Genomic DNA, 10,294 nt, shown 5'->3' with positions numbered 1-10,294 from the left:
TCTCATCGAGAAGTAATATTTGTCTAAAGATAATCATACAAAAAATGGAATAAAATTGACAGTCTAGAAATAAACTGTTGGATTTACGTTCAATTGATTTTTCTGTACCTTTGTACAGAAACAATTCAATGAAAAAGGTGTGCTTAGCAAACAAGCTTGGGACAATTGTATAGCTATATTTTTTTAAAATGTCAATGTTAAGAGTTAAGCTATAAGACATCTGGAAGAAAATACAGGGGAAAATTTTTTGTGGCCTTGGATTAAGCAAAAGGCTCCAAGACAAGCTAACAAGAGCATAAATTAAGAAGAAAAAAGTTAGGGCTGGTGTTGTGTTGCAGCAGGTGAAGCTACTGCCTGTGACATTGGGAACCATATGAGTACCAATTCAAGCTCCCTGTTGACTCTGCCTGGAATGGCCTGAATACTTGGGCCCCTGCAATATATACAGGAGACCCAGATGAAGCTCCTTGCCAGCCTCCCACCCCCACCTGGTGTAGCCATTTGGGGACTGAACCAGTAGAATGGAAGATTCTCTCCCCCCACCACCGCCTTTCTTTCTGTAACTCTGCCCTTCAAATAAATTTGTAAATCAAGAAAGGAAGGAAGGAGGGAAGGAGGGAAGGAGGGAAGGAAGGAAGGGCGGGAAGGAGGGAGGGAGGCAAGGAGGAAGGGAACAGAAGGAAGAAAGAAACTAGACTTAATTAAAATTAAAAATTCTTGTGCTTCAGAAGGTATCACTGAAAAATCAAAATAGTTCACAGAATAGGAGAAAATATTTGCAAATCACAAACCAAATAAATACCTGTATCTAGACTATTTACTATATGTAAATTACTCTTAACAACTTACTATCAAGAGAATGCCAAAAGAAGGTAAAAACCTTAAGTAGATATTTTTCCTAAAAAATAAATAAATGCTTGATGATTGCATAAAAGAAAACACACTCAACACCATTACTCATCAACAAAATGTAAATTAAATCTACCATGAGATGCCACTTTACACCCACAAGATAGATATAATCAAGGAGGTAGGAAATGCCAAGCTTTGATAAGTATGTGAAGAGACAAAGGTGTTTAAGTTGTTGATGGGAGTAAAAATGGACAGACACTTTGGAAATCAATGTGACAAAAACTTTTTTTTTAATTTAAATATTTATTTTATTTATTTGAAAGACAGAGTTATGGGGCAGGGGTGGTCATCTTCCATCTGCTTATTCATTCCCCCAAATGGCCTTATTTGGATCTGGGCCAATGCAGAGCCAGGAGCTTCTTCTGGGTCTCCCATGAGGTACAGGGCCATCCTCCACTGCTTTCCCAGGTCATAGCAGAGAGCTAGATTGGAGGTGGAGCTGACAGAACTTGAACTGGTGCCATATGGGATGCTGGCACTGCAGGCCAAGGCTTTAACCCACTGCACCAAAGCACCAGCTCCTTAACAGTTTCTTGAAAAGTGAAACATACAGTTGCCACACAATGCAGCAATTCTACTCCTAAGAAACCAACTTCAAAAGGAACGAAAATATATGGTAAGAAGATTTGCACATGGATGTTCAAAACTGGAAACAATCTGGGAGCAGACATTTAGCCTAGCTGTTAGTATGTTGCATCCTACAACTGAATGTCTGGATTCAATTCCCAGCTCTGGCTCCTGACTCCAGCTTCCAGTTAATGTTGATCCAGGGAAGCAGCAGTGGTAGCTCAAGTGGTTGGGTTCTGTAGCCCACTTGGGAGCCTGGATTGAGTCCCTAGCTCCTGGCCCTGGCATTGATACAGCCCTGGCAGTTTCAGGCATTTGGAAAGTGAACTAGCAAATGGAGCGGCTCTTTCTGTCTTTTTCTCCCTTTCTCTCTGCCTCTCTGCATCTCAAATAATAAGAAAAAAAAATCAGACTAGAAACAATCTAAATATCTATCAAATAGCTACTAAATAACATGTGATATATCCACATGATGGAAAACTATTCAGCAATAATAAATTCTAATACATACTTCAACATAAATAAATCCAATATTCTACTAAGTGAAACAAAACAGATACAAAACACTACATCTTGTGTGATTTCATTTATAGGAAATATCCAGATAATGCAAATTCATAGCAACAGAAAGTAGATCTGAGATTGTCTTTGGCTAGGGTGAAAACAAAGATTAATTGAAAGCTGCTCATTGGAATTTGGAAAACGATGGCGGTGTTCCAAGACTCCATTTTGGTGATGAATATATAATTTTTAAATTACTATAAATCATTGAATATACATGTAAAATAGGTGAATTTATGATATATATTATACTCCTCCAATAAAGTTGCAAATATGAAGTGTGTATACTATAAGGATTTCGAATTCCTTGTGCATATTATTTGCCCCACTGAAAAAAACTCCCTGGAAGTGAGTATTTGGCAAAGAGGTTAAGTCCCTGCTTGGGATGTCCACATCCCATGTTGGAATGCCGGTGGCAATCCCTGGCTACTCCCTTTCTATCCAGCTTCCTGCTGCTGCACACCCTGGGAGACAGCAGATGATAGTTCAGTGGTTGGGTCCCACTAATCCATGGGGGAGAACTAGATTGAGTTCCAAGCTCCTGGCTTTGGCTTTTGCCCAACAGTGGCTTTTGTGGACATTTGAGGAATGAATCAGTGATGGCTGAACATTCTCTGTCTGTTCCTCTTGACTTTGTCTCTCTTCCAAATAAACATAAAAATATATAATTTTTAAGAACTTGCTGAATTTAGATGGTGAGTATGCAGTTCAGCTCTTCTACTTTCTCAACTTGTTCTTCTGTTTGAAATGTTTATAACACAAGTTAAAAAAATTCTTTCAATTTCTCATTTGTTCAAGATAACATAGAAATTAGAACAAAAGAAAATGAGATCATTGAGTAATAGCTTATACTACTATATTATATTAAAAATAATTTAAAATCATTATTCTGATGACTGCTTAATTGATTTCTAATTATTTTGAAGTCATCATGGCATACAGGTGTTTATATAATTTTCAAGGGGCATTCTTAAAGAACTGAGATCCAGGTCTTCAATAAGAAACATAGCTTATAATATTCATCCTACAAGTAATGCAGCTTTTATTCTTGTGGCTTAGATTCCAGGCCCCTTTCTGGGAAAACAATCTGCTGAGAATATGGTAACTGTTTTTCAGATCTTGTTCATATGTATCAGCTCTGTCTTCTTTTTCTTTCACAGCAACTCTTTAAGAACTTTCTGTATCTAAATCCATTACAGAAACATTCACTTTAAATATCCTTTATTGTTGATGAAATATCATCTCAGTGTTTTGGTCTTCACAGTTTAGATTGGTGCCAGTGATATTTATGTCTTCTTAGAGTCATAACATTCCAGACATAGAAGGATAAAGATGTTTGCTTGGTTCCTTGACAGAAAGTCTATAATATAAAAATAGATGCAATTCTAGGCTATAGCCCACACGCTTGTGAGTGGATTTTATTTGCACTCATATTGACAACTATTTTACTATAACTCATTTTATTTTTAATCATAGCTATAAATCTTTTTGTCCAGTGTTCTTTTATTTCTCTACTGAAACATTCATAAACAAGGATCACAAATAAAATAAAAGAACAATGTCTTTCATTAGCCAGTGTTACTAAAAGGTAGGCTATATTTTCTATTTTCTGCAGAATTACATCTTATACACATTTAAGTTAACTGCCCCCTCTCCGCACACATTTCTCAGACTTGCCACCTCCACAGAGAAGCGGTTGTCTTTTTACATGTCTGTCTCTCCCTCTAAGGTTTGCTTCCCTTGCATGCGGAATCTATGTTTTATTTATCATTGCATCCCCAGTGCCTGGAGCATCGTTGGCACTTGATAAATATAGCCTTTGAGTAGCAGCTAGTCAGAATTCAGATTAAACCAGGTCAACATTTATTAAACATCTGCTGTTCTATGAATTCCAGGTCACATAGGGAAGATAAAAATTAATAGATAAAATTCTATTAATCACAAAGAACTTAAAGTCATAATTAAACCAATACAGAGTAATATCTTTTATGATAGAAAATTTTTATAATTCTCTTTTTAAAGATTTTTTTATTTATTTGAAAGGCAGAGTTACAGAGAGGCAGAGACAGAGAGAGAGAGAGAGAGAGAGAGAGAGACTGGTCTTCCATCCGTTGGTTCACTCCCCAGATGGCCTCAGTGGTAGAAGTTGTGCTGATCCAAAGCCAGGGACCAGGAGATCCTTCCGGGTCTCCCACATGGGTACAGAGGCCCAAGGACTTGGGACATCTTTTGCTGCTTCCCTAGGCCATAGCAGAGAGCTGGATCAGAAGTGGAGCAGTGAAGACTCAAACTGGGGCCCATATGGGACGCTGGCACTGCAGGCAGTGGCTTTACCTGCTACGTCACAGAGCTGGCCTCAATTTTTATAATTCTTATCTCACTAACTGTCCTTTATGTGAAATTCTATATAACTTATATTTAGAAATCAAACTTTTAAAATACCCATTTGTAGAGCTGACACTGTTGTGTAGGGGGTAAACTGCTGCCTGCAGGGCCAGTATCCCATATAGGTTCCAGTTCAAGTCCTGGCTGTTCCACTTCTAATCCAGCCCCTTGCTAATGCTTCTGTAAAAGCAGCAGCAGATGACCCAAGACCTTGGGACCCTGCATGAGAGACTGGGAAGAAGCTCCTGGCTCCTGGCTCCTGGCTCCTGGCTTCAGATCAGCCCAGTCCAACTGTTGTGGCCATTTGGGGAGTGAACCAGCAGATGAAAGATCTTTCTCTCTGTCTCTCCCTCTCTCTGTGACTCTACCTCTAGAGAAATACATAAATCTGTAAAAATAAAGTATCCATCTATAAATCTTATTAAATATAATTGTGTTTCTTCTAAAATGTTTATAATAATAATAACTTAACTGGTTACATGAAAATAATTGCATCCTAGTAAAATATTGTACATCATTTACACATTATAACACATACACTACTAAATGTACACCATACATGTATCGTTTATATATAATATTCTTCCTACAATGCTATATAGGTCACTTATTCTCCACACTAATACCATTTTGATCATTTTGTAGGTAAACACCAATTTCATTTACAAGGGAGTAGCTGACAATTGTCCAGTTTGAACTGCAACTCCCAACTAAAAAACAGAAATTCCTTGAAAATCAGATCCAAAGCTGAAATCAAGCTTGACATCAGCCCAGGTTGATAGCTTCTTCTATGCAAACACAAAATAACAAAATAATTACTGTGACTCTTATGAACCTACCATGTGTTTGTTCTGAGAAAAATAGGTCATTGTTTACTGGTGTGAAGAAAAAAATTAATTACCAGAGAATTAATTAATTAATGGTGGGCAAGTTCTGACATGGGGTAGCAAAATATATGTTGCACTTGATGTTTGTGTAAGCTTCATGTCCTCCACTGTGGATAACCATGTATTATTTTTACTTTTCTCTCCATCAGTGGTTGAGAAAAACTACTTTAAGAAAATTTAGATATAAGAATCGTTTTTTTAAAAAACCTGAAAAGGAGAATGGGAACCAAAAAGAGAGGAAGAGATTTATATGAACCACCAGTGAGAAGGTAAGTTAATTCAACTGAGATTTAACATTTAGCACTGAGCTTCATAAAGGGCCCTGATGGTAACTTCACAGAATAGGCAAAAAGGATGAATTTGGTGCTGACAGGCAAGAAATGTATAATTGACATATCATCCTATCTGTAACCCCCCCTCCAATCCATCACCTCCTACTGAATCCCTTAAAGATTCACGTCATTTGTGTGCTTTGGATACCTCATGTATGCACCTGTCTCAGGGATTTTGCCTTATTCTTCTCTCACCTGGAATGGTCCTCTCCCAGATACATAGACAGCTTGCCCCTCACTTCCTTCAGGCTTTTGCCCAATGTCATCCTGTCTATGATGGCTTCTCTGACCACCTTATTCTATTTCCCTCCCTGCTTTATTTTATTCCATACCATTTAGTGATGTATGCAGTACTAACTATCTTATTAGTTTAGTCTCTTCTCTAGAAAACGATCCCCACAAAAACAGAGATGTTGCCTGTTTTTGTTCATTGTTGCATCTCTAGTATTTTGGATAGTGCTTAGCTCAGAATAGGCACTTGATGTTTGAAGAATGGTCATTAGTGGTGGTTGTTTGGACCAGTGGTTAAGACACAGCTTGGGATGCCCACATCCCATATTGGAGTTCCTAGTTGGAGTCCCAATTCCAGTTCCTAACCAGCTTTCTGCTAATGAACACTCTAGGAAGGCAGCAAACTCAATTACTTGGATCCTGCTACCCATGTGGGAGACCAATATCAAGTTCCTGCCCCCTGAATTCTACTTGGTTGAGCCTTGGCTTTTGCAGGCAGTTGGGGAATGAATCAACAGTTGGATGGTATCTCTCCCTCTCTTCTCTCTCTCTCTGACTTTCAAGTAAAATTAAAATAAGTAAATTAATTAATTAAAGAATGGTCTTTTAAACCTTAAAGTTCTCTGTGTCTATTTAAGTCATGTATGGTAAAAAAAAAATATGGTTCAAAAACATTAAAGCATAAAAAAACTTCTGCATGGATGTTTATTGCTTTATTCACAAAAGCAAAAAAATATACACCATCCATCCTGCTGTCCATCATATTCTTTGGTGAAATATTACTTATGATTAAAAAAGAATTAACTACAGAAACATATAGCAACATGGATAATTCTTAAAAATACATTGAGTAAAAGGAAGCCAGTTTTGAAATGTACATAGTGCATCATTCCCTTTATATAAAATTCTGTAACTGGTAAAACTGGCCCATAATGATAGACATCAGTATAGTATTTGCATAGACAGTGGACTCAGTGTTAATTTCCATGGTGATAGACATACTCTAGTTCTTGATTTGGGTTGATGTTACACAGGGACATACACTTACCAAAATTCATTGAACAACGCACTGAAAATGAGTACATTTAATCCTATGTAAAGTTTACCTCAATGAAAAATCCTATAATAATTTGGTTGCAAAATAAATATAAAGTCACAAAGACAATATGTAATCCCAATTTGATAATGATGTGCTCAAGACCTTCTCATTCATCAGAAAGACTAAAACTTTTAAAAAAAGATTTATTTATCTGAAAAGCAGAGTTATAGAGAAAAAGAGAGATACAGAAAGAGTGAGAAATTTTCCATCTGCTGATTCACTTCCCCACAACCACCATCAAATAGCTGCAACAGCCAGGGCTGGACCAGGTCAAAGCCAAGAACCTGGAACTCAACCCAGGTCTCCCACGTGGTTAGCAGGGGCCAATGTACTTGCCCCATCTTCAGCTGCTTTCCCAGGCACATTGGCAGGGAGCTGGATCAGAAATGGAACAGCCAGGGCTTGAATCGGAGCTCATATGGGATGTGAACATTGCAGATGGTGGCTTATCTCATTGCACCACAAAACACAAGTTTTGACCATGAGGAAGGTAATATTTGAGTTTGTATCTCAGAACTCATGTCATGAGTGACAAAGGAGCTAAGAGCGCAGGAAAATCTGAACACTGACATGGGAAGTCTTAACCCCCCCTTGTTCATTTGAAATGAATGGCTCTATAGTTCCCCTTTCTTTTCCAAGGATGTCTTTTCTAGTCAGTACTGTTACTTCTGGTGGTGGCTACTGCTGTTCAGGACTGGGTATCAGGTCAATTATACACAGAATTATAGTTATAGTGAAGAGGCTATCGTAAAGAAAAAGCCTTATAGAGGAATTCTGTTGCCAGATGAATGTTGTTGATGACAATAACCAGTCTATACAGGCTCTCAGACTCACAGATATAATTCTCTTTTAAGTTATGCACAATCTATGCTGTTTATTTTAATTCTTTGTTGCTATTTTGAAAATAACATACAATAATTTCTTGGAATTATTGTTAGAGTCAAGCTATGCTTTGGAAGCTACTCACAAAAACTTACTCTACTCACAAAGTGAATAAGTTCTCAATTTGAACAAGTCCAGACTAAGAACCAAACCTCTTCATTGCTGCTCTCTTTTAAAAATATGGCTGTTGGGGCCCATGTCGTGGCACAGCAGGTTGAGCTGCTGATCCTGCTGCCTGCTAAATCACATGGGAGAGCAGTGGCAGATGACTCAGTGCTTGGGCCTAGACCCCACTCATGTGGGATGCACAGATGAAGTTCCTGGCTCTGGTTTTGGCCTGGCCTAGTCCTGGCCACTGTTGTCATTTGAGGAGTGAACAGCAGATGGAAGATTCTCTCTCTCTCTCTCTCTCTCTCTCTCACTCTCTCTCTCTCTCTCTCTTAGCCTGTTATTGCTAGAACTATATTGTCATTTAACTATACAACACAGTATGTTAAGTAGTTTCATAAAGAAATATAAAAACAAAGAGAAAATGGAATGAAGACTGTACTGGCCTATTAGCATTACTTAGGCTGAGTGAGAATGAATGAAGCCCTTCACTATTACACCTAATGGAAATCATACCTATCTCTTAGCATTGTACAAAAACAGAAATAGCAACAAGGAAATGGAAAGCTAGGATGGACTTCAGGTAATTGATGATGAAATAAACATATCAGGCTCTTGGAATCAGTGAAAAGATATGTACTTATTTGCACAAGACAATGATGACTTCTGAACACAGATTCTCATGAACTTCTTTTCAAACACAAGAAAAAGATTAATCAGATACAGATGTTGTTATCACTAAGTCTGTACCTGTACCAGTGTAGCGGTCGGACCCTAAATATTCTGTTTCCTTTCATTTAACTTTGTATTTCTTGTCTTTTTTTTTTTTTTTATGGAGCGCTTCACAAATTTGTGTGTCATCCTTGCACAGGGGCCATGCTAATCTTCTCTGTATCGTTCCAATTTTAGTATATCTGCTGCCGAAGCAAGCACTTAACTTTGTATTTCTAAGCTTATTGGATAATCAATTTTTAAAATTTATTTATTTTAGAGGCAGAGAGGGAGAGAGAGAGAGCTGCCACTGGTTGGTTCTTTCTCTAAATGCCTACAATGGCTGGGAGGCCAAAACTGAGAGGCGGAAAATCAATCCAGGTCTCCAATGTGGGTGGCAGGGACCCAACAGTCTGAGCTATCACCACTGTCTCCTACAGTCTGCATAAGCAGAAAACTGGACTCCAGGGTAGATCCAGGACTCAAACTCAGGTACTCTGATATGGGATGTTGGTGTCTGAATGAGCATGTTAAGTGCAAGGATAAATGTCCATCCCCAGTCTTTCTCTTTAATATTATCTTTTAAGATCTTCATTAATTAGTGATACACCATATTCATGTTGGAAATTTCTAGTGTACATTACCTGATTTGATTGATTGATAACTTTAACAGAATCTGTTCCTAAGCACTGTTTGAATGCCTGATAGCTATTCTACAATAACGTTTGAAAAGATTGTATGTATAAAAATAATGTTCCTCTGATATGAACTGAAGTGTTTTATAGTTTCACATCAGTGAAAAAAACTATGAAGATACAGGTTGCTTGCTGTCTCTTAAACTTTGAAATGGTACAAATGCTTTGGTTGATAGCTGGAAAACTCTCCTTATGAAATTAGATTTTTGAAGTTCCATTTATTTCTGAGTCAATTCTGAAACCAGAATTCCTGAGCCTCCTCTGGTATTTCACCAATGGACTGGAGGAATGACTGGATGAGCAGCATAGACAGGCATAGGTATGATCTAAATCTATCCTATTACTAAACATTTCATCACAAAGAAAACAAACAATGATGCTAGATCATCTATGCTATGTATTCCATTATGCCCAAAGTGTTTTCAATTTGATATAAATCATGGACAAAATGTTTGCTTCCAAAACTGTTAACATGTATACAGCGTACATGCTCCCATTCTAAGTTTAGCAAGAAAAAGCAATTATGATTTGCATGGCATATCTCAGCTCTAGATGGTTTCTTTATTTGAAAATCAATAACTTTGCTGCAGAAGGAAAATAAACATTGGTATGTTGATGGTTTGAGATATTTTTCTCACAACCAGAAGTCTTTGTCCCTTTCTTTTCTTTGTCTTCTCAAATTCTGAATAAATTTTAAGATAATACTATGTCTTCCTAATTAGAAATCATTTTAAAAATTCAGTTGGGGAAATAAAAGGCCTGTGAATCAAATGTAATTGAAAATGTAATGACATTTGTAGCACTACATTGTTTGAACTGACTTAATTTTAAGTTTATTTGGGAACAGCCTTGAAAAAGGCATGCTTACCATTTTCTTCAATTTTCAATATAGCTTATGGTGGCTCAATTTTATGGCTTAGCAGA

At 37.4% G+C, this 10,294-nt stretch overlaps 1 non-coding gene across 1 annotated transcript; it reads right to left on the bottom strand.

Annotated features, from left to right (window-relative positions):
* Positions 1-8,790: 8,790 nt before the first annotated feature.
* On the bottom strand, positions 8,791-8,897 carry LOC127484982 (U6 spliceosomal RNA). The gene has a single exon (XR_007912189.2). It is a non-coding gene; the product is annotated as a U6 spliceosomal RNA (small nuclear RNA).
* Positions 8,898-10,294: the final 1,397 nt, after the last annotated feature.

The sequence above is a fragment of the Oryctolagus cuniculus genome, chromosome 1 (assembly GCF_051225735.1).
Source record: "Oryctolagus cuniculus isolate XC-2025 breed Fujian yellow rabbit chromosome 1, ASM5122573v1, whole genome shotgun sequence".
NCBI classification, from domain to species: domain Eukaryota; kingdom Metazoa; phylum Chordata; class Mammalia; order Lagomorpha; family Leporidae; genus Oryctolagus; species Oryctolagus cuniculus.
The sequence above is the reverse complement of the archived record's forward strand: the minus strand, read 5'-3'. Positions and strand labels throughout refer to the sequence as shown.